The sequence below is a fragment of the Marmota marmota genome, unplaced genomic scaffold (genome assembly GCF_001458135.2).
Source record: "Marmota marmota marmota unplaced genomic scaffold, marMar, whole genome shotgun sequence".
Lineage (NCBI taxonomy): Eukaryota > Metazoa > Chordata > Mammalia > Rodentia > Sciuridae > Marmota > Marmota marmota.
This window is the reverse complement of record NW_025999941.1, coordinates 13,358,647-13,382,481: the sequence shown is the minus strand read 5'-3', so window position 1 is coordinate 13,382,481 and position 23,835 is coordinate 13,358,647. Positions and strand designations below refer to the sequence as shown.

General features: G+C 37.5%; 1 protein-coding gene and 1 long non-coding RNA gene across 14 annotated transcripts in view; one reads left to right on the top strand and one right to left on the bottom strand.

The window, feature by feature from the left end:
• Fhit (fragile histidine triad diadenosine triphosphatase) overlaps positions 1–23,835 on the top strand; it is a 1,420,772-nt gene that overhangs the window by 755,375 nt on the left and 641,562 nt on the right. The gene's annotated exons all lie outside the window — the stretch shown is intronic.
• LOC125616265 lies at positions 9,746–22,961 on the bottom strand. The gene is made up of 2 exons (XR_007346892.1): positions 22,905–22,961; positions 9,746–10,269 (listed from the first exon to the last, which is right to left on the bottom strand). It is a non-coding gene; the product is annotated as an uncharacterized LOC125616265 (long non-coding RNA).

The window sequence follows — 23,835 nt, the reverse complement described above, 5'->3', positions numbered from 1 at the left end:
GTACCTCTATTAAAAGGCAAAAAAGATGATTTATCTGGGTTTGTTCTTTTTTGGGAATCAGACCTTAACCAGGCATTTCTCAAACTATAGTCCTTAGTTCACCACATCAGAATGCCTGAAGATGCCTATGAAAATTCAGATTCCTGGATATCACCTCAATCAGGAACTCTGAAATCAGCATTTTTAACAAATTTCTGGATGATTTTGGGGGAAGACCAAAGTTTGAAAATCACCAAACTATGAAAATCTGGAGACTTCTAATTTATTTTTAGAAACACTAATAAATAAAGACACTCTCCTCTGGGAACCAGTTTAGTATTTGAAGCCACATGAGCAAGAATATCTTTACATGTGATTTAGATCACTCTTAAAGTAAATGTACACTCATATCTACTTCTATTAACAGAAATACCTTCCTCCCCATCGTTATAATGCTGTGGGTTTGAAGGCAGCTGTAACCCTTTGATCTTTTTTATCTTCTCTCTTAATATGCTCTGATAACATCAAGTTCTTCAGAGGATAGACACTGTGTTAATTTAGAAATGCCTTGTAAAAAAAAAAATAATGTGATTTGAAGTCAGTTCATTCTGTTCCTTGGTTGAATTTCTTACAACAGGTCTTAGCTTAGAAGAGGGTAATTAATAGAGGTCCTTCCTTTGGAAAAGATAAGAGTAATAGTCATAATCATCTTGATTATTTAAACTCACTTCAAGATCTAAATAGATTTTGAGTTTGAAATGGATAGAGCCTGTGTCAGGAGAACTATAGCTTCCCCACCTAACCTCCCAGCCTCAGCTCCTGGACTGCACTGCGCTGTGGAGGAGGGGTTTTTCTTGTGCCTGGAGGCTCTGGTCTTACCTGGGAACTTTGTACAAATGAAGATTCTCCAGGGGACTCCAGAGTTCCAGGTTCACAAACACTGGGGGTGGGGCTCAGCAGTTTGTTTCCAGCAAGCCCTCCAGGGGTTCTGATACCTGCTGAATTGGGAGAAGCATTTAGATTCCCGGGCTCTGCTTCAAGAAGGCTTTGTCTGACCACTTTATCTAAGTGCATCTCCCTCTCATCCACTCACATGTCCAGTCTTTATTACTGCACCTTACTTTTTTTTTTTTTTATTACTTTTGTCATACTCTGCCCCTATTTGTAGATACACAGTTATTTTTTTCTTTAATAAGTATTTGTCTTCTAAGTGACAAACACCAAAAACCCTAAAATGACCAAGGCAAGACATACTCTATTGACATTTTAGTTGTAGAAGAAAGACTTAACCAAATGACCATAGTAATAATATGTATTATGAAACGGGACTGCATATTTATTTTGCTTGAATATTGTCTTTTTTCTGCCTAGGTTGTAAGCTTTGTGATTGTTAAAATCATACCTATTTTATTTATCAGTATAGTTCCTAACATGCAGCACTGTATCTGGCATGTGGTAGATATTAAGTAAATACTTAAACAAATGAATGACTGACTGACCAGTTAATATAAAGTGACTGAGGTTATATTTCTTCTGATCCACATTTTTTTTTGCTTGTTTGCTTTATTATTGATGTGACAACCACATACTACCCGTTTCATGACTAATTTGTAAGCATTTTACACGAATAATTTACAAGCCCTCTGTCTAATACACACACTTGGTTTTCAGCTTTTGAATCTAGGGGCAACGTCTTCACAATTATAGACTTTCAATTTCAGGAGAGGCCATTTGCAATCCACTTAACAGACACTTACTGAGGAACCAACATATCCTATAACAGGGTCAGTTGGTCAGGAATGGAGTTTGCCTGGTACTTCTCTACAAAGACCTCTATTCTGTTGGCCTAGTAGCTCAAAGGCTCTGAGCTATTCTCATTGGTATAGTTAAAGTCGGGAAAGTCCTTGCATATTTTCACTTTTCTTAGCATTTCCTCTTCATCTTCCTTCTACCTTGTCTGCCCTATATCTGACCCCTCTATTCAATAGGTGGCTCACTTGAGCAGCCTGTGATATATTCACTTGTTAATGTCTTTTCCTTCTATTTAAAATGTTTCCCCTCTCACCAATGCTTCAAATTTTCTCTTAAGGACTGGTAAAGATTATTTGTTGCATTTTCTAAAACAACTTTACTTAGTTCGTGCAGACCTTCTTTATTTTCTTTATCATAATCCACATTAACACAGGTTTAAGTTTCAAATCTGGGTTTCATTCTTCGCCACTTCCTACGTGAGAAAAATTGAGTCAGATTCTTACCTTCCCTGAGCTACAGTATGCCCATCAGTAACATGGAGATACCAGGAGTACCTCGCAACTGGCTGTGAAGGATGAAGCAAGATTTACAGAATGCCTAGCTGCTCTTTGATGCTCAGTAAAAGGCACAAATGATTAATGCTGGGTATAGTTCCACTTATCTCCAGAGGGAGGGAGATTTATAACAGAGGCCATATTAAAAATGAAATTTAAATCTTGGCAGAGAGAGGGAGATGCAGATTATGAATCTCTCAGGAATCTAAATGTGAGACTTGTCTTATATTTTGGCCTTGTATACTATGAGAAAAATACTTGCTAATGGACCATGAGGAATGTAAACTAGGATATGCCTCCTCAATCCCCTTCAAGATTCTTATTCAAGAAATATAATAAAGTGATTTTATTTATTTTGAAGAACATTCCAGGCTAAAAATCTGAAGGTAAAGATTATATAGGTGAAAAAAGTTCCACCACCCCCCTCCCCCGCCATTGTAAGGGAGTGGGTAATAAAGTCAAAGATATTCTTTAAATGTTTTTTTTAAAACATGTAGTGTGACTTAGCTTTTCTAAGGATTCATCCAGCAGTTTTCTAAAGAGAAAAGTTAGATGCATACCCCTTGGGGAATTGTTTGTACTAGAGATTTTAGCATGGTCAGGTAAATCTATTTTTAAACATATTAATGGCAGGACATTTATATCTTTTGCATTTTGCCTCAGATACAATGTGTGACACAGGTTTGTTGAAATTGTTTTCTTTTTGTAACCATAATCTGGCACATTTTCTTGTGACCTAATGTGAAACAGCTTTAAGTTTTTACCGAGTCAGTCAAAAAATAGACCAACAACCTCCCTGTTGTTTGCATTATGTGGAAAAAAAGAACCATTCAGCAGGAAAGACACAATCCAGAAAGATCAGCCAATACATCACCAGTAGATCCAGAAATACAATGTATGTAGTAATTAGCCTTCGCTGTATAAACCTTGCAACATTTAGCAAATTCTCCCATGTTTTTGTAAATGACTCTGTTCCCTAGGAGTCTTCTCCCCTAATATAGTAGTAGGGTTATTGTCCTTCTGAACACATTAAGTGTATTATTTCCTTAGTCAAAGGAGAGGAGGTCATGAAAAATAATGTGCCATTTTCCCCTGCAGCACAAATGCTGGTTTCTTTGATAATCTCCAAATTGAAATAGGAAGTAAGAATAGCTGTCCTTCTTAATAGGAATCAAAATGTCCTATTGAATAGAATAGGGAGACCAAGTTCATCAGATTTAAGAACTAGTTTAAGGATTTTCCCATTTGTAAGAAGTATTGGCATCATTATCATGAATTCAGAGTGTTATGGAGCTTAGATCATTATATGTTGGTGCACATAGAGCTACTATATACATATACAATATATACAGTATACTGTTTTGGATATACACATAGGGGGTTGATATTGCCCTACTTCGTGTCAAATTTGTGTCCCACTTATTGACCTTTGGCATGCTACTTCAGTTTTCCTGCCTATCTCCAGATTCTAGAATCAATGGTTAATAGGAAACTAGATGTATTTTGCAAAAACCGAAACTTTAAATTTGTTGTCTTATTACTTCACATAGGAAACTGTGATGTGTGTGTTTGGAGGAAGTAACTGAATTAGTACAAAGGGAAAAATAAAAAAGATTAATTTTAGGATCTTGAATTCTCTGTCTTAATAGTTTTCCAGAAAAAAAAAACTTATATAGCTCATTGTCTTGTATTTTTTAAATGTACTAAAGGATGGCCTGGAGCAGTGGCACACACCTATAATCCCAGTGGCTCTGGGGGCTGAGGCAGGAGGATGGCGAGTTCAAAGCTAGCCTCAGCAACTTAGTAAGGCCCTGTCTCTAAATAAATATAAAAAGAGCTGGGGATGTGGCCAAGTGGTTAAGTACCCTAGGTTCCATCCCTGGTACAAAAAAGAAGCATGAACATTTCATTGGATCTTATAATGTTTAGATATGATAGTGCATATTATAAGAATTATAAACCCTGTATTCTTTTAGTATGCTTTGATTACATTTTTTTAANATATTAGGTGTAGGTTGTATGTTGTTAAGGACTTATCTATTTCTTCTGTTACCCAATTTGCTGACATATGATTTTTCTTAATAGTCTATTTATCATCCCATGTATTTATGTGGTACTGGTTGTAATATTTTCTCTTACATTTCTGGTTGTGAGTTTTTAAGATTTATTATTTATTATTCTGTTAAAGAATTTATTGATAAGCCAATCCCAAAAAACAAAGGCCAAATGTTCCCTCTGATAAGTGGATGTTGATCCATAATGGGGAAGGGGGAGGCATGGGAAAAATTGAGGAACTTTGATTGGGCAAAGGGGAGGGAGAAGGTAGGGAGGGAGCATGGGGGCAGAAAAGATGGTGGAATGAGTTGGACATCATTACCCTAGGTACATGTATGACTGCACATATGGTGTGATGCTACATTGTGTACAACCAGAGAAATGAAAAGTCGTGCTGTGATTGTGTACAATGAACCAAAATGCATTCTGCTGTCATATACCTAATTAAAATAAATAAATAATTGGGTTTTTTTGCTTATCTTTTCAAAGGACCAACTTTCTGAATCTATATAGCCATATACTGTGAAAGACGTGGGTGGTTTTTAGACAGTATTACATTAAATAGGCTTCCTATACTTCTGGGTTTGTATTTGTAAATTAATGTATTTGTATGTTTGGTGGGTTCATATATCCTTTATGCTTTGTCTACTCTTTTTAATTATTTGTTGATATTGTTGCTCTAATTATCTACTTTCACATGGTCTATCCTTGAATTTGCTGTGTCTTCATGATTGAATTGCCATCATGTTCTTTTGAAATCTTTTTCTGTCATTGTATTCTTTAGCTCCAGGATTTGTTTTTTTTTTTTTTTTCTTATGGATTTTATTTCTTCATTAAACTTACTTTGTTGTCCATGTATTGCTTCCCTAATTTTATTTGGTTTTATATCTGTATTTTCTTGAAATTCCTAACATGGTCAAGATTGCTTGCAGATTTTGGCTCAGAGGGACTGGGAATGACATTCAAGGCCCTTTTCTGAATTACTGTGGGATGAAGACTAGCTTATATTTTGCTCTTTACCCTCAAATTCTCACTATTTTTTTACAATTATTACCATTTTTTTAGTTGCTGATAGATCTTTATTTTATTTATTTATTTGTGGTGCAGAGAATCAAACCCAGTGCCTCACTCATGCCAGACAAATGCACTACTGCTGAGCCCCAGCCCCTAATTTTTAGAATTATTAATAATTAAAATGGCATTTTTGTTTTGGTAGTGAGTTGTTTTCAATTTTTCTAGTATTAGAGGTTAGTCTGGAAACTTCATCTATAGTGATCTATAAGCTTTTAAACAGATGCTATGCACATTTGTTTGTGTTTGGAAAAATAGAAAATATTCTTAACTCCCTAAAAGATACATCTAGGAGAAAATCTAAACATTTTTAGTGTTACATAGGTGTACTTAGGATTGCTAATATAAATACATTATTGCGCAAAATGAAGATTTCATATTGTGTTTTGATGATAATTTATTCCTTTTTTATTTATTTCAAATGTAAAATAACTTGTTCTCTGAAAGAAGGATTAATTTACAAGTATTACAACAAGAAAATAGCCAGCTTTAATATGGCTTTAATAAATTATAATTGGATCATGGAAGTCATGGTGGTTATAAGATTAGTTAGTGAAACCAACTTCCCATGGAAATAAAAATGCAAACATTTTAATAAATGTAGTTTATTACTATAAACATCCAAATTCAAAGGTCATAGATTTGTTATTCTTGTACTAGGTCAAGCAGATTTTTCAATTTATATGGCAGATCATTACCACCTTTGATAAATTGAATGATTCAAATATTCAACCTTTATAAGCACATGAAAAATGCATATCTGTCTTAAATTTGACTTTACCTTAAGTAGTCATTAGACCTCCTCTTTCTCTATGAACAGAGGTTTATGATTAAGATTTTGTTTTTTCAGTAGCACTTCAATCATTAGATTAGTTAGAATGTTTTCACTAAATACTGTGTAATTAATGGCCAGTGGTATTTTTTTAAAAAAATGTAATCAAAGCATACTAAAAGAATACAGGGTTTATAATTCTTATAATATGCACTATCATATCTAAACATTATAAGATCCAATGAAATGTTCATGCTTCTTTTTTGTAGAGAAGAAAGCTAAGGCTCATATATATACTCAAGTATCTAACTCTTCATTTGAAGAGCTGGGGTGTGAGTTCCAGGCAGGTAGTCTGAGTCCAGAATAGAGGTCCTTGCCTTTAATATCTATGCTACCTGGCATCTTTCTGTCATCTGCCAAGGATATGCATTTTTTTTGGGGGGGGGGGTGGAGTAGTACCAGGAATTGAACTCAGGGGCACTTGGCCACCGAGCCCCATCCCTATTTTGTATTTTATTTAGAGATAGGGTCTCACTGAGCTGTTAAGCACCTCACCATTGCTGGCTTTGAACTCGAGATCCTCTTGCCTCAGCCTCCTGAGCGGCTGGGATTACAGGCATGTTCCACCACACCCAGCAGGGTATGCATTCTTTAATCTGTATCAAGTATTCTTCTAAATTCTTTCAGTAAAGCCAATGGGATTTTTTTAAAATTTAAAGTTCATCCTCTTATGATGGGAATTCATCTTTCCTTTGTGGTCAAAAGGGGTAGAAATGAATTAATATTAGAGTCACATTATTTTTTTTCTATTTTCTCTAGTATCTATCATACTATTAGATCCTAGGAAATGCTGAGTTGATAAGCAGATGATTCACTTGGCCCAAATTACTGAACTTAATTTTCTAGTGTCAATATATTTCTAGTTTCATGCTCCCTTTTCTTTTCCTGAATTGCCTGTCTTCTTTATTTTCAGTCATCTTGTGACTTTTTTGTGACATTTTTCCTTTTCTCTTTTTCTCATTTTCTATCCTTGATCTTTAAAAATCCTCAAATCTTGTAATTTTAATACATCTCTTATGCTGCCATTTCATGCCTCACTAGATCTTACATATAATTCTTCTATTAAAAGTTAGGAATATTGCTCGACGTCCTGTTGGATGTCCATTAATTACATGAATGTGGATTAATTGTTGTACCGAGGGGTCTGAGGCTAAAATTTATTTTGAAATACGTATTCAGGTCTATATCTAGAAGCAGAGTTTATCCTTGGTTTTCAGTTGAATCCTCAGTTGAGGAAGTGTGTTCAAACTCTACAATGTGTTGAAGATGTTTAGTTGGCTTGAACATTGTACCTTAGAATACGACCAAGGCAGCTCACTTGCAATGCGTGTTTACAGAATAAATGTGCAGTGTGTATACATTCATACACGTATAATTTGCTCTGACTTCACAAAGTTACTTGGTGGATACTGTTGAAGAGATTAGAAAAGAGTTCCCTCAGCTATCTTGAAAATGAGGCACATAGTGACATTGGTGGAGCCTTTGTTGTGATACTTGAAAACTGAAATATGACTTTCACCATTAGTGGCTCTTGCAGGTGGCAGTAATGACTCTGTGTAACCCTTCACTTCTTCATTGATCAATACTTCATGGAAGGGAAAAGAAATGTAGTGTTGTTATTAAATATATATGTATGTTGATTTACAACCCAACTAGGTATGGTTAACTATTATCTAAATTTGCCTATTTTCTTTAGCTCAGAAGTTATGTTTTGGCTGGGTATGGTGGTACCTACCTGTACTCCCAGCTACTTGGGATGCTGAGGCAGTAGAATCACTTGAACCCATTATTTCAAAACCAGCATGGACAACATAGTGGGGCTACATCTCAAAAAAGTTATGTGAGTTGAGTTCATTTTGATTTAGATAAATTTCAAAGGACTAAAAATAGATGAAATCACTTGCTGATCTTTTCAGGTAAACTGAGGAATAGGAAACTATAATAGTAGCCCTCTTATTATGCATCTCTGAGTAGGTTTCCTCAGCATTTTCTCCTCCACAGATTTAGTAATTGGGTCATAAGGCAAGTGAATGGTTATATAAAAGAGGAACAGAAATATCATTTTTTGGCATTAGATTCATAAATGTCATTGGTGGGTTACGATATCCTAACAACCCTCTGGGGTTTTTATTTTGTTTTGTTTTTACCAATAACAGCCTTGCCCTGATTATAAGCAAAGAGAAATAGATTCTAGTTCAGTTTAGCAAAAAAATAAAAATAACAAAGGGGGGATTGGAATTCGTTGGCACACTCCTAGATAATCCACTGTCTAGGCTAAGGAGATGGGAGAGTGATAGTTGAGAATGGACAACAAGCAAGGTAGATTGGGGAATTATAGATGGCAATTGCTAGTTGACAGTCATAGGAAGGTACTATCATTGGAAGAAATAATTTTCAGTGTTTTGGTTAGATTAATTAAGATTCAGATTTTGGGAAGAGAGTATGCAATTGACCTCAATAGGGAAAATTTCCAATCCTGGTTAGGGCACATTTTAACTAAACACTTGTCAACAATGGGAAGAACACTTTTGGATACTATTGTCAAAATTCTTGGAATGGGCCAGGTGCTGTGGCTTGCGTTTGTAATCTCAACAGTTTAGGAGGCTGAGGCAGGAGGATCACAAGTTCAAATTCAGCTTCAGCAACTTAGTGAGGCCCTAAGCAATTTAGCCAGACCATGTCACTAAGTAAAGTATAAAAATGGCCCAGAGATGTGGCTGAGTGGTTAAGCACTCCTGAATTCAAGCCCCAGTACAATAAAATAAATAAATAAAACAGCCAAACTCTAGTATGTGCTTTCCCATCCTTCTCTAGAATTTGCCTTCTCTAAAAAACCTGAGGACCTTCAAATGAAAGCGCATATTGAAATTGATCTTTACATGAAAATGATTAACTCGATCCACAAAACATACAGTAAAAGCAAACGATAAAGAAAGGAAGCTAATAAAGGAAATTGATTTATTTGAAGTGCCGTGTGTCTCTTTCGCTTTCCTGAATATAACAGGACAGAATTAGTGGGAGCCTTGGCTCCAGCAGTCTGCCGGCCAGCAGTAATAGGCTTCAGTCACGCCTCCTTGGATCGTATTTTGTCAAAAGAGGAGGATGAAACCATTTTGAGTTTTCATGTAAGATTGCCTGGTTCTTACAATTAGAAAGTGTTTTTTTTTTTTTAAAGAAAGCATTATTAATGGGATAAAAGGAATTTAACTGCTGTTTTTAAGCATCATATCCCGATAAACTTTTTTTATACCAATATGTGCTGTATGTAAGCAGTTATTGAATAAACAGTGGTAGATCAACAATTATTCTTTTATCAAACATGGTTTGAGCACTGAGATACATATGGTAATAATTATCAATTTTTAAGACATTTAGCAAGGTATCTGACACAACTCTAATATGTGCCGATAAATGTTAAGTTACAATGATCACTGTAAATATTGAAATAACTAAACACTTATTATGTACTACGCTGTATTCTGTGATTTTTACATTTGTTTTCAAGTCTCACTTAACAAAGTGGCTGATTATCACTGTCATTATTCCTGGCAGGCAACTGAATAAAGTAGAGGTGGTGGTCTTCAGCTGCAGGCAACCAAACTGAGTCTATCTTAGAGCTTCTCAACCTCAGCACTATTGTCATGGGGGCTTTTTCTGTGTATTGCAGAATGTTTAGTACCATTCCTGGCTTCTACCCACTAGATGCCACTAATATTCTCCTGGTTTCTGACACAAACAAACAAACAACAACAACAAAAAACCTCACATCAACAAATCCAAGGACCATTCCTTAAATGTTCTTATTTACTGGTAATTCAGAAGAAAGAACTGGTCCTAGCTCTATGGAGCCTGCTGTCTGATTAGAGAGACAGACTAGTAATGTCATACCAGCTTTATGTTGAAGAATTGTTTGTAAAACTCCAGTGTAGAAACACCTGAATGAGCTCAAGGAAGGCCACCCAGAGGGGGTGACTTTTAACGCTGGTCTTAAAAAGTAAAGGATTTTTCTCCACATCAAGAGGAGAACTTTGGCTGCTACTAAATCCTGAAGCAAGCACTAGTATATACTTGGGGCTCTGAAACAATAAATTTTTGTTGTTGTTGTTGTTTGGGGGGGGTTAGCTTAACAATTTTTTTGTTTGTTTGTTTGGAGGATGTTGGTTTGTTTGGTGATGAATAGCCTCTGAATTCTCAAAGTTTAAGTTATTTTAATTGTTCTGATGGTTTACCATGTGTTGGAAGTCTTTTCATTCCCTGAATTGTCTTAATGTCATTGCCACTGGGCTTTCTGGTGCTGCCAAGGGAGCGCTGAGATTGGCAATCCTTCCTTTTTCAAAGAGATTTTCACAATTTAGGTAAGATTCATGTAGGTGTTAAGAAAAATTAGTCCCTAAATGAGTGTCTCCAACCTTGCTCTATGAAATCCTTATTGAAAGGCATGTTAATTCTTAATTGATGCAGTAGGGTATTAGAAGATACATTCATTTCATTCTGATGATGTTTTGCTTTGACTAGGCTAAATGTAATTCTCTCTTAAAGGATTCAGTGCTACCGAATAGCTCTATAAACTTCGTCATTTGTCCTCACTACCTAATCCTTTGTATCTCACTACCACCCCTTTTTGAGACTACATTTGTTGTGCTACCAAAGGGGGAAAGGAAGGAATGAAAGAGAAAAGGAGGCTCAGAATTTGTTGACCACAGATCTGGGCTAGGATGTGCATAGCCATTCCTAGTAGGTAGCAGTGGACTGATCTCAGGAAAAGAGGTTAAGCACTGAGTCATTCAGTATTTTGAAAGAAAATCCAAGCCGTGCCAGCTTGTGAGATAATTATAAAAACCAGCAGTCTTGAAGCTGCCTGAAGATAAACCTCCTAATTGCTTTTTTTTTTTTTTTTCTTAGCCCAGCTCTGTGCTTACAATCCTGCTTTCTCACCCTGGTCATTTCAATGCCTCTCTTCCTGTCTTTGTCTATCTGGGCTTTTATTTTTAAAGAAAGTAAGTACCACTTAAAGAAGACTTGGACTGTTGGCTCCCATTATGCTCTTTAGACTAGAGTGTATTCTTTGTGTGCTAAAGCAGAGAACCAGTCAGAACCTTTGTGTGGTATTATAGGTGTTGCTGTCAAATGAGGATTGTGTTCTGGGCATGAGCATCACTACACAAAGGTGGTTCTTGAGAGCAGATAATTGTTCCAAATGTTGCTTATGAGAGAGTCGGGTGAAGTCTGCCAAGACACTGGGCCACTGAGCCACTTTTCATTCCATAAGCATTGACTGAACATCTACTATGTGTCAAGTACTGTGCTTAGCAATGAAGATGCAGGGAATCATATTCTCAGCCTTCAAGGAACTGAAAACCTGCTGTGTTGTATTTCACATAGTGTCTAGTTCTTGGAGCTAATGGTATTTTTAATAAGTGAAGTACTATTTTTTCTAAATCATCATCAGGCTTTCAGTGCTGAAACTCTGATAGTTGGAAAACAGTGTCAGAAATGGGGTGCATATTGTTGAAGAACGAATTTTAAGACTAGAACTGGGCACTTCTGGAAATCTCATTTTTTTCCCCATCTTAGCCAATAGAAAAGCTAAGCAGTTTTTAGAATTAGTGTCGTCTTAAAAGAACACTACTTGCCCAATCTGAATAGTTCTATGAAACAGTGGCCCTATCTCCAATTTCTAACAATAAATATCATGGCCAAAATAGTTGGGAAAGTTAAACAGAGGCTACAGTGGAGGCCCTCCAGACTCTTGATGTTGGAATTTAATTTGTGGTTGACTTCTGCCACACACATGCTCTTTGGAAAACTTCCTCTCTGTTTTGCAACTGATTGCAAGTTATTCTTAGATTTAGATGGGAAAACAAAAACCTGGAGTGACAAGATCAGATGCTCTTTAAAAGGGTTATGAATGCAGCCTAATGTGGATATCTATGGGATTTTCTTTTTTTTCTTTATAAACACTTCTTTAAGAAGAATGCAGGATGATAAAGATCAGGAGATGGGAGGAGTTGGCAGTGATGTGGGAAACAATAGCCCCTTAATAAGACTCTTAGTAATCAGGCAGGCATTTGTGCCAGCGATTAGGGATGTGGAAGTGACAGAATGACCACTTTGAAGGTTGCCATCATTACAAACTGGTATGCTTCTAATTACACACAAAATGAAAGGCTTCGGAGAAGAAATGACCCAGAACACTCAACTGTTCAAGCATCTGATTAAGAAGAGTAAGACCAATCTGAAAAATGACGCTTGTCCAAAAATTTTTTTTTCAAGACTCATCTGAAATCTTCTCTTTTCCTCTATTTCCTTTTGTCTTTTCTGATCAATTACTTTTGCAACTGATTTTGGAATGTTCAAATATGATTGATCAGTCAGGGTTCTGGTGGGGAACAGATAGAATCTGAGGACTTAATGGGACGTATTTTAGTGAAGGGATCAGTTATTTACCTATCTGGGGTGCTGGGGGTGGAACCCAGGGCCTTGTGCATGCTAGACAAGTGCTCCACCACTGAGCTATATCCCCAACCTTGGGAACTATTTATAAGGTCTGGGTAGGGCTAAGGGAGCTGAAGGGGTGGCGAAATACCAGGACTGGCAATGGAAGGAAGCCAGGGCCACCTATGAGTCAGGAGGGAAAAGTGTGTTACCAGAGCCATTTAAGAGGGCACTGAAGGGATTACAGAATCATGAAATGGGAGAGAGTAAATCCCCATCATCTCCCCCCTTCTAGCATCCATTCTCATTGACTGAACCCAAGTAGAAGTCAAAGGATAAACAAATCTGGCAAATAAGTAGAAAACTTTCCCAGTGCAAAGAACAAAATTACAACAATTTACTGTAAAGATTTTAACTGGCTTTGTTTTCACTTTTAGAATCCCCAGAATCACTGGCACTTCATTCTGTAAAATAAGTGTTCCAAGAGCTGAGTAGAGAAAGTTGATTTTATAGACAGAAAAGGGCCAAAGAAAGCAGAATCAACAACAACCAACAAAATGAGAAAACAAGAAGGGTGTTGGTGGCCAGGCACATACCTGTCAACCCAGTGGCTAGGATCATAAGTTCAAAGCCAGCCTCAGCAAAAGCAAGGTGCTAAGCAACTCAGTAAGAACCTGTCTCTAAATAAAATAAAAAATAGGGCTGGGGATGTGGCTCAGTGGTTGTGTGCCCCTGAGTTCAATCCCCACTACCAAAAGGGGAAAAAAAAAAAAACGAAGAGGAGGAGGAGGAGGAGGAAGAGGAAGAGGAAGAGGAAGAGTGTTGGTCATTTCAAAGTTGCTTTTCTTGTAAGGTGGGGAGAGACACAGAAAAATTAAAAAAAAAATAACTGATTAGTATCTGATACTTTAGGTTAAGTTTTACATAAAAGGATTTAGGCAAAGGAGAACTTCATAATCATACCAGTTGAAACTGGCTTCTTTAGGACATTTGGCAGTTATTTCTCTAATCCTAATTTCCCCTAAAGTCTGAGGAACAGCTTAGTTTCAGCTTGGTGATATGGAACTTTAGCATGAGTAACTCTATTTCAATTTTTAGCTTTGTCTGTTGGGGCATAGTGAGGGAGTTTAGTCCAAAACAATGGCCTCCTATAATTTTTATTTAACACAGGATATAAGGCAGGAAGAGCAGAAAATGAATCTGGCAGCAAATGAAGAATAATCAGCATACCTGCCTTTTATGAGCATGAAGGCAGTGTGGAGATCACATAAATATTGGCAGGTTACTTGCATTTCATCTCAAAGTAAAGAACTAAAGAAAGCATTATTATTTTTTTTTAAATAGTCACTATGGGTAAGGCAAAAATAACCATTACAAATGCATAGAAAATGCCTTTTGTCATGGATAAATCCTTCAAATCATGTACTATCAAGGGCCACAGCCTCAGGTGCCTCTAGAGGCTGAAGGGCCATAGAAATGATTGAATTGGTCTGGGTGTAGACAATAGAAAGTGTGGGGTCAGCCACAAAGTACTTAACCCTTTCCTGCTACAAAGGCAGCAGCCGCACAGTGCAAGGAAATCAAGGTGAACATTTTTAGTTCATCGCTTTTTCTTACAAAGAAGCCATATATCTGGATTCTTTTTTTTTTTTAATGAAAAATGAAGTTGTCTCATTTTAAAATGTTGACAGTTAATTTCATGCTTTTTAGAAATTTTGATTTTAGGTCAACAAACTTCTCTCTCTGAGGTCTAATAGTCCCTAATTTTTCAGTCTATCAAATGTTCCAAATCACATGATGAAATCCTGCTTACTGTGTAAGACCAACTCCTTACCCTCAGTGTTTTCGAGCATTTGTAATTTTCAACTGTGTTCTCTCATCTCCTTCTGTGTACCCTGGCCTCTCTGCTCAGCCTCTTGCCTTTGATGATAGGCAGCTACCTCTTATCTATTTCTCCAACCTCCTAAGCACTTCTAATCCAAGGCCCTTGTTTCTCACAGTTTTTTTTTTTTTTTCCCCCCTAGAGGTGTGGTGATGACAAAGCAGGTGGCTGTTTCCAATAGAAATCCTTATATCCTGCTTGTCCAGTCTTAGATGCAGTTTTTCCTAAAGCTCTTTTCATCTTTGGTCCAAACTGTTGCCAAGGTCATTAGTCCCCTTATCACCAATGCTTCTTCTGTCTCTCTTTCTTGGATCCCAAGAAAACATGGATCCCATCTTGTGCTATTTCCTCTCCACCCACTACCATGCTATAACATCTAAAGACAACTCCTGAATTGCAAACCTGTATGTTCTAGTTAATGGTTTGATCTGTTGCAACTTCTGTCCTGGGCTCAGTTCTTATATAACCAAAAGATCCACTAAAAGGAGCAATCAACAACAACAAAAAACAAACAACAACAAAACAGCTATTTCCTGATCCAGCACACTGCCCATCCTCCTAAGCAACCAGCTCAGTCACTGCTGACTTATGTAATGCACCTCTTTTGTCTTCTTCCCATAATAGAACTGACTGTCTCATCCTAGCTTCTGAAGGCAGGAAGCAAGTGGGTACTCTGAATTAACAACAGGGTTTACTTGGAAAGAAATCACCAACTCTATAAAGCATAGTAATAGGTGACACCAGGGACATCTTGCCAAGCCGATCTTCAGAAAAACCTTTTCTTTTAGAAGGCATGAAAATTAAAAAAAAAAAAAAATGTATCATAGCTGATGAGATAGGGACTAGTTTCAAGGCTAAAAGGTGATTACAATCACCCACACAGATACTGAAATTTGTGTCCTACTTTGTATTTGTGTTTATTATAGGCTGGAGGGAAGTAAATTACTATCTCATGGTCAGCCAACAATCATTTCCCAGGAAAAGGTAATTTATCCTCTGAAAGGGAATATTCACCTGCTCACCTTTTTGATTGCTTCATTATGCATGTGATTGTTAAACTGCCTACTGACCATGTAATGGGCAGTACTGTCATCCAGAGCAGAGGCAAAACCAGTCCAAAGTGGGGCATGAGTCACAAGATGCATGACCATAGTGTGGTCAGCTTTCCCAGCCTTCCCATTGCAGCCATTGTGGGAGATAAGAGAATGTCATTGGCACTTGGTTTTCTCGGCGTCTGTTCCTTTGAGCTCAACTTTGGGGGAAAGGAGTCTTTCATGCAGCTTTAGAAAAAAGGAAAAAAAAAAGGAGGTGGGGAATAAAATGGGATGATTAGTTTAGAATCAGGGAAAAATCCTAAGGCAAAGAAAAATGAGAAAAAATTTTGCACCAAAATAAATAATTGATAAACATACAAACTTGGAGTTATAAACCAGGAACATTGATAAGAGGAAACTCTCTTCGGATATAAATGAAATACCTTAAGATGCACTTTACATTTTAGGCTGTTTATTTAGTTCCTATTTAGTAAATTTTGCTACAACAACCAAAAAGCTGACAGAAAATGCATTTTATTCTAAAAGGGCTGATTATCTGGCCTGAAATAGATGCATTAGCATTAGCTTTCATAAAACTCTCTGCTAAGTATAGTACTTACTTTTCAGTGGATGATAAAATTTTATTTTTATATGTAGTCTTTCACCCTTTTATTCCTTCCTATTTTTAAATTATATCCACATACACACACATGTGTGTATATATATGAAATGTTTTAAAATTAATTTCAAAGCCTTGCAGTACATCTAGACTTCATTATTTTTTCCAAAACATAGATTTTTGGTTTTACCTATATGATTTACTAATTATTTACATATTTAAATCCAATTAAAATCAAATTGATTATTTCCAGGTATCCTAGTTCTCCTATGGAATTTGAGGTATTAGATTTATTGGGTCATATTGGCTATATTTTCTAGCATGTCAAGTGCATTATTTAATAAGTATCATCCTACATTTCAGACAAAAATTAACAATTGTATGAAACTGGCTATAAGTCATAAAATGTTCTCACTGCTCTCACGGAATAGGTTTGCAACGACTTTGTGGGAGGATGTGGCCCTAAGATGTCTGTGAATGATACTGTAATGCCAGATTTGTGGGATTCCAGTTGACCTCCAGGAGCCGAATCTAATGCAGTCACACAAGAGTCTTTATTGCAAGCTCAAGCCTGGACCCACAGCCATTCCCGATGCAGTGGTCCCAGGGAGTGAGCCCTGGTCCTTTGTTCAGTGAGATTTTATAGTTTTTTGGGGGGATACTCTGTGCATCACAACATCACACAGCAAATCATTCCATACCCTGGGAAAGTCAAACAACTGTTAACATTGATTAGCACATTCACTGGCGGGAACAAGTTGGGTAGGGGTGATTGGTTAGTACAAGAGGGGGACGCCTTTGAACTGATTGTTTAGGCCATGAGGGGTATACATGCTAAATTACATGGTTTCCCAACATGTTATCAACCATCATAAACTACTTGGGGGGGGGGGGTCATCTGGCTTCCCAAGTATTTTCCCTGTCTCATGCTGATTGGTGGTTGCTAGGGTGTTACTATGGGTCTTCACCTAGCCTAAGTGAGTCAGGGACACCTGGTGCCACAGATCTCTCCTGTTATTTGCAGACAAACAACTCAGCAGGGTGGATATATACTTAGGAGTGCTCTGTGGGTTTTTCCCAGGACAAGGGTCATGTCCCCTTCCTTAGGACAGGCCTTGAGGTCTACAGAAGCTGGTTTCTAAAAAATGGAGTCACATCAGTTTCTCAATACTACCTATTGTTAAATTGGCAAAGTCTATATATCTTTGTACAATTTCCAGTTACCATCTATAAACTCCAATGTTAGTGGGCAGGCTCTGACTGGCCATCTGGAACTATTCCTATGGTTTATCCTTTCTCATCAGGTTAGTTTCTTGGCTAGGTGGGATTTTGAGCGTGAACACTACCTGTGTCATTTCTCTGTGTTTTGTTTCAACTACCTCCCTGTCAATATCCCTCAAAGATTTAGAAGAGTTTTCAAAACTATTGCTTAAAATAGACGCTACGTTTTGGTTTCTATTAGCTACACTTTCCTGATCAGAGTTAGGTTGAAAGTGAGGACTTTGAGAAACATGTAGTGGTGCCATGAAGATGTGCCATTGAGGTCTCTTGATGTAGGTATGTAATTGGCTGAAGGACCAGCTGCGCTGTGCTGGATTCACCCTTAGGTCACTCTGAGGCCATGTTCCTGTGCATTGACTGTTAGTATAGACCCACACCTTCCTGGGCTGGGATTCCTTCATTGTTTGCCTGGCCTCAACCTTTCTCCCTGAAACCTGAAGCTCCTCCTTCCCAAACCTGTGGTCCTCTTGTCCTTCACAGGAGAGTGAGACCTTCATCCTGGTTTGGAACTGCTTCCTTCTCTTTATTTTATCTTCTAGTAAATCTTTTGCATGTCTAATCCTGGCTCCATGTCTGCTGCTTAAAGAACCTGAACTAACACATGGCAAACTTGAGTTCTGCCACTAAATTAATTTTAAAGTCACCTTTCATTCTTGTGAAAGTGCATTTCCCCCTCCTACACCAGTGATTGAACCCAAGGGTGCTTAACCACTGAGCCACATCCCCCACCCCTTTTTAAAAATTATGTTTTTAAATTTTGAGACAGGGTCTCACTAAGTTGCTGAGGCTGGTCTTGAGCTTGGGATTCTCCTGCCTCAAGACTCCCAGGTCACTGGGATTACAGGTGTGCACCACCATGCCCGGCCAAATGTAGTTTTTCTCTGTGAACTTTTGAGTGGAGAGAATATTGCCTTCACAGTGAAGAACTGCACATGTGGTCTATTTCTAGGTACTTACATGTCATGGTCATAACCCATGTAAAAGTAGTTTCTTGTTGCCCTGGTACATTTCTATATGTGATTTTGGGGAGAATATAAGCTAAGAACAAAGCTTCCCTTCTCTCCCAGATCTAAATCTAAACATGAAGAGGATAAGATTTTCTTCTTTCATGGTGATTTTTTGAATGTTCTGGGGAAAAAGGGAAAAATCCCTTTGTCTTCTTTCTAGAATTTAATGGTCTTTTATCTTCTTACTTTTAATCTAATTTTTTTTGTTAGTGAACTATAGTTGCATATAATTGTAGGGTTCATTTTGAAATATTCATAAATGCATATAACATAGTTTACTCCATTGCAGTCCCTAGTTCTTCCTTTTTCCCTCCCCTCCTGCCTCCCCTTGGTCCCCTTCCTCTACTCTAGTGATTTGTCTTCTATTTATTTATTTTAAAATTGTACATTGTAGTTATATATAAAATTGGAATGCATTGCATAGATGTATACCTACACAAAACATAATTTGGTTAACTTGATTCCTCAGTTCTTCCCCTTTCCTTCTCCTCCCTCCCCCTAGGTCCCTGTTGCTATTCTACTGATCTTCCATTTTCACAGGCTCCCCTTTATTCCCATCCCCTACTTCCTAGCCCCGCCTACTTCAGAATATGAAGGGAAACATTTGGTCCTTGAGTCTTATTTCACTTAGTATGATTTTGTCCACTTCTACCTATTTACCAGCAAATGATGTAATTTCATTCTTCTTTATGATTGAGTAGAACTCTATTATATGTATATACCACATTTTCTTTGTCCATTCATCTACTGAAGGGGCATGTATCCTGGCTCCATGACTTTGCTGTTGTGTATTGTGCTGCTATAAATGTTGGTCTGCATGTATCACTGTAGTATGGTGTTTTTAATTCTTTGGATAAACACCTAGGAGTGGGATAGCTGGGTCCCAAGTGGTTCCATTCCTAGTCTCATACTGCTTTCCAGAGTGATTGTACTAATTTGCAGTCATACCAACAATGAATCATATATGTACATTTTTCTTTGCATCCATACCAGCAATGCTGTTATATATATTTTCCTTTTTGTGTGTGTGTGTGTGGTGCTGGGCATTGAACCCAGGGCCTTGTGCATGTGAGGCAAGCACTCTACTAACTGATCAATATCACCAGCCCCTATTTATATTCTTAATAATTAAAAATAATTTGAGATAAATTCACGTAATGGGAAACTAATCACTTGAAAGCAACTAATTCAATTGTATTTAGTATATTCATATCTTAGGACACTACTATCTCTATATAGACCCCAAACATTCCTATCACTCCAAAGTTTTCAAAAACCCTTGCTCATTAATCATTTTTTCCCCATTCTCCCATCTCCCCAACTCCTGGCAACCATCAATCTGTGTTCTGTCTCTGTAGATTTATCTATTTTGGATATGTCACATAAATGTAATTATACAATATGTAACCTTTTGTGTCTGGCTTCTTTCACTTAGCATCTATGATTGAATCTTTTGTTTATTGCCTAATCAAAAATGTCCTTGGCAATAATGATTATTTCAACCTGCACAGGAATGATTTTCTTTCAGCAGCATCTTATTTTGAAGCACAAAAAGGATTATAATTGTATTTTTTCCTTTTGTCACTCCCTCATAAAATTCCTCTGAAAGCTAAGGAATTATTTCCCCCACATATCTGCTTTCTTTGGATCCCTCTGAGAGGGTCAGAGAGCATACACAGAGTGAGCCTGCAGTGGTTGTCAAAACAAAATAAATTCTGCACTTTCTGATGGAATAAATAGGTGTTGCAAATCCTAAAGGACTCATCCAGATATCAATGGGAGGGCCAGACTATGGGTACCAGACGTATATTGAAATGGTTCGTGGCAGTACCTACCATGTAGGTGTAGTTCTGAATATTGAGTGGGGTATTGGCCCAACGAAGGAGGTGCCTGCTGGGAAGTGGGCTCTGTGGGTGAGCACTTGGTGTGGCCTGCAGGGTGACCTTCAGCCTGTGGTGGGATGCTTATAGCAGTGGTTGTTGAACTGATGGTGTTTGCCACCACAGCACATGCTCCTCAAAGGCCAGTATCTTTTTAAGGATGAAACTATGTGCTGGATACCTTTCAAGCAAAATGTAATAACTTTGTCCAAGCTGGAAAAAAAAAAAAAAAAGGACCACTCATAATTCTAAAATTCCTTTGTAAGTGAATGTCACATCACAATTCTGGTATCTAGAAATGAAGTGAGACTAAGCAAATGAAATCTGGCCACTTGTCCTGCATTCTTACTGAAATTGGCACTTGATCTTGGGAGTTGCTTCTTGTTTTGTATTCAACTGTTTAAGTATCTCTCTGCTTTTAGCCCTTTTCTCCACCGCCCCCCACCCCCCAAAAAAATGCTTTCTTCTACGTACAAAGCACAAATCAGCCTTGGGAAGCTTTTCTGCCTTGCTCATAAACCTTCCTTATATTTCTCTCTCAACTTATTTTCTTCTTTTTGCTTAAATGGTTTTCTTTTTTTAAATGGGGTAGAAGATAGCAAATCGTTAAGCAGGAGGGCTCTGTATTCCACTTTTAGTCCATAGTACTTAAAAGCTGAGTACCTTTGAACAAGGATTCTGAACTCTTAAATCTTCAGTGACTTTATCAATAAAATGGGGAGACACTGTGAGGGCTTAATGGTAGCTTGTATAAAATGTTTAGGGTGGTTCTAGTTATGAAGAAAATGTTCTGTCAGTGTTACCTGAAAATAATGATCATGATGACATGGCTCAACTATGTCCCAATTCTCTTTGCCTTGTAGAAATTACTAATTTATGCTGGGTGCAGTGGGGCATACCTATAATCCTGGTGACACAGGAGGATGAGGCAGTAGGATTACAAGTTTGAGGCCAGCCTGAGCAACTTACTGAGGCCCTAAGCAATTTATTGAGATACTCTCAAAATAAGAAATTAAAAAGGGATGGGGATGTGGCTCAATACATTGCTCAATACCCAGTACCCCCCCCCCCAAAAAAAAAATTAACTTCACAAAGCATTACTAAGTGTCACCTTTGCATCTTGACTCAGAACATTTTCCTCAGTTCTGTTTCTGTCCTTCAACTGCATCTGAATAGTCTCACTCTATCTTTCCACCCTAATGTTAAATTTGGATTCTCCAAAGGCCAGATCACTTTGACCTTCTCCATTTGTCTTGCCCAACTTCGGATTCATGTTGTAGTCATTGAGCATTTCCCACTATTTATTTCCCCACATTTCTGCATATATCAAGTGTTGCTCATTGTTCCCTGACTGTCTCTTTTGTCAGGTGTTGACTTTATTTCTGTAGCCAGGACCACAGATCAAATCTCAAGCACCACTTTTCTGGGTATAATACAGTTTCTTAAGTGAGGACGATGGTGCTGGTGCTGGTAGTGATGTAATGGTCACAGCACAACTAAGGTTTGTTGTGCTCTTTCTTTGTGCCAGGAACTGTCTTAATCAAGGCAACACATGTTACATATGCTGAATTTTTACAACGGCCCTCTGACATAGGTACTGCTATTTTTTCCATTAGAGATTAAAAAACAGGCTCTATGATGCTAAGAAATGGCAGAAGACCGCCATGCTTATGTATCATATAACACCATGTAATTTAAATCCAGCCATTGTGACTTGGAGGCCTGTGTGCTATCACTGCTAGGTTAATACAAAATCAGTAAGTGGCATGTTTTCTCTTCTAGAAGTAAGTATGGGAGGTGTGGACGTGGTACCCAGGCTTAAAATAGGCATTGAATTTCCCTGCAATTGTGTTGAGTGTAGGTTGATCCATTTCCCAATATGAAGTTAAGGACTGTGATTTAAAGAATGTGTCAGAAACTGTTTGAGTTGGCATTCTCTGCTCTGGGCACTCTCCACTCACTTTTCTAAAGCTTTCCACTCACTGTTCCCATTCCTGCCCTTCTGAGCTAGTCCATTTGCTATTTGACCCTGTCTTACCTACCCCTTCCCATACCCCACCTGTGAAGTCCTACTCACTCCATAACCCTATCTGAAGGTGCCCTTATCTTCCCCTGCTGCCCAATTTCTTTCTTGATCTTTAGCTGAAATTTTATTTTGGTTCTACCCCTTGTAGATATTTCTCCAAATGACTCCAACCTGGAAATAACAGAACTCTTCTTTGAGCTACCCCAGAGCAGGTGGCCAACTCCTGGGTCCCCAGGAGCCAGACAGATGCCTAATTGGAGTGAAGCCAGCCAGGGATGGAAACAGAGAATCGAAACCTGGTTGAAAGTGACATTATTACTTAACTCCAGGCAACCATTGCCATGGGGGGCTCAGAGTTCATGACTGTCAGATGCCTCAGTTTTCCCAGAAGGAATGGGATTCTGATACTTGCATGCATGCTCTTGAATTTTTATAGATAACAATTGATATCAATAATAATAAATAGGTAGAGGATAGGAAAGGTAGCAGAATACAACAGTTACTAATAGGGCATTATGTAAAAATGTGGATGTGTAACCGATGTGATTCTGCAATCTGTATTTGGGGTAAAATTGGGAGTTCATAACCAACTTGAATCTAATGTATGAAATATGATATGTCAAGAGCTTTATAATGTTTTGAACAACCAATAAAAAAAATTAAAAAAAAAAGAAAAAAAAATAATAATAAATAAAAAAAGAACTGGGACAAATGGAATTTGGAGAGCTACAACACGTAAATTTGTACTACAATAGATGTTGTCCACAATTTTCAGTGGAAAGTTTCCCTGCTGTGTGATGTAGGGAGATACCTATATTTGGTCAGTTTTTTCTAAGTTGTTTGAAAAAAACTGATTCTCAGTTGTTTTCTTTATTTAAAAAAATTAAATAATAGCTAGTATAGAAAGTTTCACAGTAGTAGATTCCTTATAAATATCAAGTAACCAAAGTATTCTTTTTACCAAGTCATTTATAAATGATACATAGTTTGGTTGCTGCCTTTTATCCCTAAGAGTTACCAGTTTACAAGACCAGTGCTCTAACCCCTGAGCTATGGAGCCAGCCGCTAGTTACCAGTTTAAAAAACAAAACAAAACAATTGTTAAGGAAAGACAGTAGTCAGTTTCAGTAACATTTTGCTTAAAACACTCATTTCAGTACATATTATAATGAATATTCAGGTGACCCGTTCGACCCCGAGTGTTTTGTGAATAGCGTTCTCTAACTTGAGAAAATTGGACTGAGTGGTTTTCTTCTTTTGAATATTAGAAATTCAAATTTAATATTAAGCTTTTAAAAATGAGAGTATTCATATATTGTCATTTGAGTAAACTGAAATTATTTTCATTTGACAGTTTTGAAGCAAGGACGCGAATGAAATTTGAGGTCGATAACTTGCAATTATATTGATTTTCACCTTCCTTCTTGG